The following is an 8,313-nucleotide window of genomic DNA, read 5'->3' as shown; positions in this document are numbered from 1 at the left end:
CCACGGACGAGCTTTTTACCTTTTTGAGCATTTGAGAACATAACTTGGTCCATTAGCATCTTTTGGTCACGAAACGTTGTACAAAAGCTAGACTACCAACTTAGACTTCTAAGAACACTAAATGGAGTATAAGTGTCCCCTGTGATGCGTTGGAATTGCCCAATTCTCTCCATAGAATTGCTTTTAACTTTTTTGTGCGTCAAAAAATATAACTTGGTCTATTGACATCTTTTTGTTACGAAACGTTATACGAAAGCTACACTAGCAACTTATACATCTGAGAATAATAAATAGAGTACAACAGTCCACTTTGATGCTTTGGAATTGCTCAACTCTCTCCATGGATGAGCTTTTAACGTTTTTGTACATTAAAGAACATAACTTGGTCTATTGGCATCTTTTGGTCAAGAAACGTTTTATAGAAACCATACTAACAACTTAGACTTCTAAGAACACTACATAGAGTAGAACGGCCCACTTTGATGCCTTGGAATTGCTCAAGTCTCTCCATAGTCGAGCTTTTAACGTTGTTGTGCATTAAGGAACATAACTTGGTCTATTGACCTGTTTTTGTTACGAAACGTTGTAGGAAAGCTACACTAGATACTTAGGCTTCGAAGAACACTAAATGGAGTACAACTATCCACTTTGATGATTCAGAATTGCTCTACTCTCTACATAGAGGAGCTTCGACATTTTTGTGCATTTGAGAACATATCTTGTCCTATTGGTATCTATTGGTTACGAAACGTTGTACGAAAGCTACACTAGCAACTGATACTTCTAAGAACAATAAATAGAGTACAACAGTCGACTTTGTTGGTTTGGATGGACGTGGTTTTCATGTTTTTGTGCTTTTGAGAACATAACTTGCTCTATTAGCATCTTTTGGTCACGAAACGTTGTACGAAAGCTACACTAACAACTTAGACTTCCAAGAACACTAAATAGAGTACAACGGTCTACTTTGATGCCTTGGAATTGCACAAATCTCTCCATAGATGAGCTTTTAACGTTTTTATGCATTAAAGAACGTAACTTGGTCTATTGACATCTGTTTCTTACGAAACGCTATACGAAAGCTCCACTAGCAACTTAGACTTCTAAGAACACTAAATAGAGTATAACGGTCCACTTTGACGTTTTGGAATTGCTCAACTTTCTCTATAGATGAGCTTTTCACGTTTTTGTGCATTTGAGAACGTAACTTGGTCTATTGGCATCTTTTGGTTACGAAACATTGTACGAAAGTTACGCTAGCAATTTAGACTTCTAAGAACACTATATAGAGTAGAACGGTCTACTTTGATGCCTTGGAATTGCTCAACTCTCTCCATAGTCGAGCTTTTAACGTTTTTGTGCATTAAGGAACATAACTTGGTCTATTGACCTGTTTTTGTTACGAAACGTTGTAGGAAAGCTACACTAGATAGTTAGGCTTCGAAGAACACTAAATGGAGTACAACTATCCACTTTGATGATTCAAAATTGCTCTACTCTCTGCATAGAGGAGTTGTTCACGTTTTTGTGCGTTCGAGAACATAACTTGGCCTATTGGTATCTGTTGGTTACGAAACGTTGTAAAAAAAGCTACACTAGCAACTGAGACTTCTAAGAACACTAACTAGAGTACAACGGTCCACTTTGATGGTTTGGATGGATAGGGTTTTCATGTTTTTGTGCTTTTGAGAACATAACTTGCCCTATTAGCATCTTTTGTTCATGAAACGTTGTACGAAAGCTACACTAACAACTTAGACTTCCAAGAACCCTAAATAGAATACAATGGCCTACTTTGATGCCTTGGAATTGCACAAATCTCTCCATAGACGAGCTTTTAACGTTTTTATTGATTAAAGAACGTAACTTGGTCTATTGACATCTGTTTCTTACGAAACGCTATACGAAAGCTCCACTAGCAACTTAGACTTCTAAGAACACTAAATAGAGTACAACGGTCCACTTTGATGTTTTGGAATTGCTGAACTCTCTCTATAGATGAGCTTTTCACGTTTTTGTGCATTTGAGAACGTAACTTGGTCTATTGGCATCTTTTGGTTACGAAATGTTCTACGAAAGTTACGCTAGCAATTTATACTTCTAAGAACACTAAATAGAGTACAACGGTTTACTTCGATGCTTTGGAATTTCTCTACTCTCTCCACGGACGAGCTTGTTACCTTTTTTTGCATTTGAGAACATAACTTGGTCCGTTGGCATGTTTTGGTTACGAAACGTTGTACAAAAGCTAGACTACCAACTTAGACTTCTAAGAACACTAAATAGAGTACAACTGTCCCCTGTGATGCATTGGAATTGCCCAATTCTGTCCATAGAATTGCTTTTAACTTTTTTGTGCGTCAAAGAACATAACATGGTCTATTGACATCTTTTTGTTACGAAACGTTATACAAAAGCTACACTAGCAACTTAGACTTCTAAGAACAATAAATAGAGTACAACAGTCCACTTTGATGCTTTGGAATTGCTCAACTCTCTCCATGGATGAGCTTTTAACGTTTTTGTACATTAAAGAACATAACTTGGTCTATTGGCATCTTTTGGTCAAGAAACGTTGTATAGAAACTATACTAACAACTTAGACTTCTAAGAATACTAAATAGAGTAGAACGGTCCCCTTTGATGTCTTGGAATTGCTCAACTCTCTCCATAGTCGAGCTTTTAACGTTTTTGTGCATTAAGGAACATAACTTGGTCTATTGACCTGTTTTCGTTCCGAAACGTTGTAGGAAAGCTACACTAGATACTTAGGCTTTGAAGAACACTAAATGGAGTACAACAATCCACTTTGATGATTTGGAATTGCTCTACTCTCTGCATGGAGGAGCTCTTCATGTTTTTGTGCATTTGAGAACATAACTTGGTCTATTGGCATCTTTTGGTTACGAAACATTGTACGAAAGCTACACTAGCAACTTAGACTTCTAAGAACACTAAATAGAGTACAACGGTCCACTTTGATTGTTTGGAATTCCTCTACCCTCTCCATAGACGAGCTTTTCTTGTTTTTATGCTTTTGAGGACATAACTTGGTCTATTAGCATCTTTTGGTTATGAAACGTTGTACGTAAGCTACACTAAGAACTTACACTTCTAAGAACACTAAATAGAGTACAACGATCCACTATGACGGTTTGGAATCGCTCTACCTTTTCCATAGATGAGCTTTTCATATTTTTGTGCTTTTGAGAACATAACTTGGTCTATTAGCATCGTTTGGTCACGAAACGTTGGACGAAAGCTACACTAACAACTTAGACTTCTAAGAACACTAAATAGAGTACAACGGTCCACTTTGATGCCTTGGAATTGCACAACTCTCTCCATAGACGAGCTTTTAACGTTTTTATGCATTAAGGAACGTAACTTGGTCTATTGACATCTTTTTGTTACGAAACATTGTACGAACGCTACACTAGGAACTTACACTTCTAAGAACACTAAATAGAGTACAACGGTCCACTATGATGGTTTGGAATTGCTCTGCCCTCTCCATAGACAAGGTTTTCATGTTTTTGTGCTTTTGAGAACATAACTTGGTCTATTAGCATCTTTTGGTCAAGTTGCACGAAAGCTACACTAACAATTTAGACTTCTAAGAACACTAAATAGAGTACAACGGTCCACTTTGATGCCTTGAAATTGCACAACTCTCTCCATAGACGAGCTTTTAACATTTTTGTGCACTAAAGAACGTAACTTGGTCTATTGACTTATGTTTCTTACGAAACGTTATACGAAAGCTACACTAGCAACTTAGACTTGTAAGAACACTAAATGGAGTACAACGATCCACTTTAACGCTTTGGAATTGCTCAACTCTCTCTATAGATGAGGTTTTCACGTTTTTGTGCATTTCAGAACGTAACTCGGTCTATTGGCATTTTTTGGTTAGGAAACATTGTACGAAAGTTACACTAGCAATTTAGACTTCTAGGAACACTAAATAGAGTACAATGGTCTACTTTGATGCTTTGGAATTTCTCTACAACCCCCAGGATGAGCTTTTCACGTTTTTGTGCATTTGAGAACATAACTTGGTCTTTTGGCATCTTTTGGTTAAGAAACGTTGTACGAAAGCTACACAAGCAACTCAGACTTCTAAGAACACTAAATAGAGTACAACGGTCCACTTTGATGGTTTGGAATTGCTCTACCCTCTCCATGGATTGAGCATTGCTAAGGCATCAAATTGGACCGTTATACTCTATTTAGTGTTCTTAGAAGTCTTAACTTGCTAGTTTAGCTTTTGGACAAGGTTTAGTTAGGTAAAGAAGCCAATACACCAAGTTAAGTTCAAAATTGCACGAAACGTGAAAACTTGTATATGCATAGAATTGAGCATTCCTAAGGCATCAAATTGGACTGTTATACTCTCTTTAGTTTTCTTAGAAGTCTTAACTTTCTAGTTTAGCTTTTGGACAACGTTTCGTTAGGTAAAGAAGCCAATAGACCAAGTCAAGTTCAAAATTGCACGAAATGTGAAAAACTTGTCTACGCATAGAATTGAGCATTTCTAAGGCATCAAATTGGACCGTTATACTCTATTTAGTGTTCTTAGAAGTCTTAACTTGCTAGTTTAGCTTTTGGACAAGGTTTAGTTAGATAAAGAAGCCAATACACCAAGTTAAGTTCAAAATTGCATGAAACGTGAAAAACTTGTCTATGCATAGAATTGAGCATTCCTAAGGCATCAAATTGGACCGTTATACTCTCTTTAGTTTTCTTAGAAGTCTTAACTTGCTAGTTTAGCTTTTGGACAACGCTTCGTTAGGTAAAGAAGCCAATAGACCAAGTCAAGTTCAAAATTGCACGAAATGTGAAAAACTTGTCTACGCATAGAATTGAGCATTCCTAAGGCATCAAATTGGACCGTTATACTCTATTTAGTGTTCTTAGAAGTCTTAACTTGCTAGTTTAGCTTTTGGACAAGGTTTAGTTAGGTAAAGAAGCCAATACACCAAGTTAAGTTCAAAATTGCACGAAACGTGAAAACTTGTATATGCATAGAATTGAGCATTCCTAAGGCATCAAATTGGACTGTTATACTCTCTTTAGTTTTCTTAGAAGTCTTAACTTTCTAGTTTAGCTTTTGGACAACGTTTCGTTAGGTAAAGAAGCCAATAGACCAAGTTCAGTTCAAAATTGCACGAAACGTGAAAAACTTATCTATGCATATAACTAAGCATTCCTAGGGCATCAAATTTGTCTATTTAGTGTTCCTAGAAGTCTTAACTTGATTGTTTTGCTTTTGGACAACGTTTCGCTAGGTAAAGAAGCCAATAGACCAAGTTAAGTTAAAAATTGCACGAAACGTGAAAAACTTGTCTATGCATAGAATTGAGCATTCCTAAGGCATCAAATTGGACCGTTATACTCTATTTAGTGTTCTTAAAAGACTTAACTTGCTAGTTTAGCTTTTGGACAACGTTCAGTTAGGTAAAGAAGCCAATACACCAAATTAAGTTCAAAATTGCACGAAATGTGAAAAACTTGTCTACGCATACAATTGAGCATTCCTAAGGCATCAAATTGGACCGTTATACTCTATTTAGTGTTCTTAGAAGTCTTAACTTGCTAGTTTAGCTTTTGGACAACGTTTCGTTATGTAAAGAAGCCAATAGACCAAGTTAAGTTCAAAATTGCACGAAATGTGAAAAACTTGTCTATGCATAGAATTGAGCATTCCTAAGGCATCAAATTGGACCGTTATACTCTATTTAGTGTTCTTAGAAGTCTTAAGTTGCTAGTTTAGCTTTTGGACAACGTTTTGTTAGGTAAAGAAGCCAATAGACCAAGTTCAGTTCAAAATTGCACGAAACGTGAAAAACTTGTCTATGCATAGAACTAAGCATTCCTAGGGCATAAAATTTGTCTATTTAGTGTTCTTAAAAGTCTTAACTTCATATTTTTGCTTTTGGACAACGTTTCGTTAGGTAAAGAAGCCAATAGACCAAGTTAAGTTTGCACGAAACGTGAAAAACTTGTCTATGCATAGAATTGAGCATTCCTAAGGCATCAAATTCGACCGTTATACTCTATTTAGTGTTCTTAAAAGACTTAACTTGCTAGTTTGGCCTTTGGACAACGTTTATTTAGGTAAAGAAGCCAATACACCAAGTTAAGTTCAAAATTGCACGAAATGTGAAAAACTTGTCTACGCATACAATTGAGCATTCCTAAGGCATCAAATTGGACCGTTATACTCTATTTAGTGTTCTTAGAAGTCTTAACTTGCTAGTTTAGCTTTTGGACAACGTTTCGTTAGGTAAAGAAGCCAATAGACCAAGTTAAGTTTAAAATTACACGAAATGTGAACAACTTTTCTATGCATAGAATTGAGCATTCCTAAGGCATCAAATTGGACCGTTATACTCTATTTAGTGTTCTTAGAAGTCTTGACTTGCTAGTTTAGCTTTTGGACAACGTTTCGTTAGGTAAAGAAGCCAATAGACCAAGTTAAGTTCAAAGTTACACGAAATGTGAAAAAGTTGTCTACGCATAGAATTGAGCGTTCCTAAGGCATCAAATTGGACCGTTATACTCTATTTAGTGTTCTTAGAAGTCTTAACTTGTTAGTTTCGCTTTTGGACAACGTTTCGTTAGGTAAAGAAGCCAATAGACCAAGTTAAGTTCAAAATTGCAAGAAACATGAAAAACTTGTCTATGCATAGAATTGAGCATTCCTAAGGCATCAAATTGGACCGTTATACGTTATTTAGTGTTCCTAGAAGTCTTAACTTGCTAGTTTTGCTTTTGGACAACGTTTCGTTAGGTAAAGAAGCCAATAGACCAAGTTAAGTTCAAAATTGCACGAAACGAGAAAAACTTGTCTATGCATAGAACTCAGTATTCCTAGGGCATCAAATTTGACCGTTATACTCTATTTAGTGTTCTTAGAAGTCTTAACTTGCTAGTTTAGCTTTTGGACAAGGTTTAGTTAGGTAAAGAAGCCAATACACCAAGTTAAGTTCAAAATTGCACGAAACGTGAAAAACTTGTATATGCATAGAATTGAGCATTCCTAAGGCATCAAATTGGACTGTTATACTCTCTTTAGTTTTCTTAGAAGTCTTAACTTTCTAGTTTAGCTTTTGGACAACGTTTCGTTAGGTAAAGAAGCCAATAGACCAAGTTAAGTTCAAAATTGCACGAAACGTGAAAAACTTATCTATGCATAGAATTGAGCATTGCTAAGGCATCAAATTGGACCGTTATACTCTATTTAGTGTTCTTAGAAGTCTTAACTTGATAGTTTTGCTTTTGGACAACGTTTCGTTAGGTAAAGAAGCAAATAGACCAAGTTCAGTTCAAAATTGCACGAAACGTGAAAAACTTGTCTGTGCATAGAACTAAGCATTCCTAGGGCATCAAATTTGTCTATTTAGTGTTCTTAGAAGTCTTAACTTGATAGTTTTGCTTTTGGACAACGTTTCGTTAGGTAAAGAAGCCAATAGACCAAGTTAAGTTCAAAATTGTACGAAACGTGAAAAACTTATCTATGCATAGAATTGAGCATTCCTAAGGCATCAAATAGGACCGTTATACTCTATTTAGTGTTCTTAAAAGACTTAACTTGCTAGTTTAGCTTTTGGACAACGTTCAGTTAGGTAAAGAAGCCAATACACCAAGTTAAGTTCAAAATTGCACGAAATGTGAAAAACTTGTCTACGCATACAATTGAGCATTCCTAAGGCATCAAATTGGACCGTTATACTCTATTTAGTGTTCTTAGAAGTCTTAACTTGCTAGTTTAGATTTTGGACAACGTTTCATTAGGTAAAGAAGCCAATAGACCAAGTTAAGTTCAAAATTACACTAAATGTGAAAAACTTTTCTATGCATAGAATTGAGCATTCCTAAGGCGTCAAATCGGACCGTTATACTCTATTTAGTGTTCTTAGAAGTCTTAACTTGCTAGTTTAGCTTTTGGACAACGTTTCGTTAGGTAAAGAAGGCAATACACCAACTTAAGTTCAAAATTGCACGAAATGTGAAAAACTTGTCTATGCATAGAACTAAGCATTCCTAGGGCATCAAATTTGTCTATTTAGTGTTCTTAGAAGTCTTAACTTGATAGTTTTGCTTTTGGACAACATTTTGTTAGGTAAAGAAGCCAATAGACCAAGTTAAGTTCAAAATTGCACGAAACGTGAAAAACTTGTCTATGCATAGAACTAAGCATTCCTAAGGCATCAAATTTGACCGTTATACTCTATTTAGTGTTCTTCGAAGTCTTAACTTGCTAGTTTTGCTTTTGGACAACGTTTCGTTAGGTAAAGAAGCCAATAG

Source organism: Tripterygium wilfordii, chromosome 13 (assembly GCF_013401445.1).
Source record: "Tripterygium wilfordii isolate XIE 37 chromosome 13, ASM1340144v1, whole genome shotgun sequence".
Classification (NCBI taxonomy): domain Eukaryota; kingdom Viridiplantae; phylum Streptophyta; class Magnoliopsida; order Celastrales; family Celastraceae; genus Tripterygium; species Tripterygium wilfordii.
Note: the sequence above shows the minus strand (reverse complement) of the source record.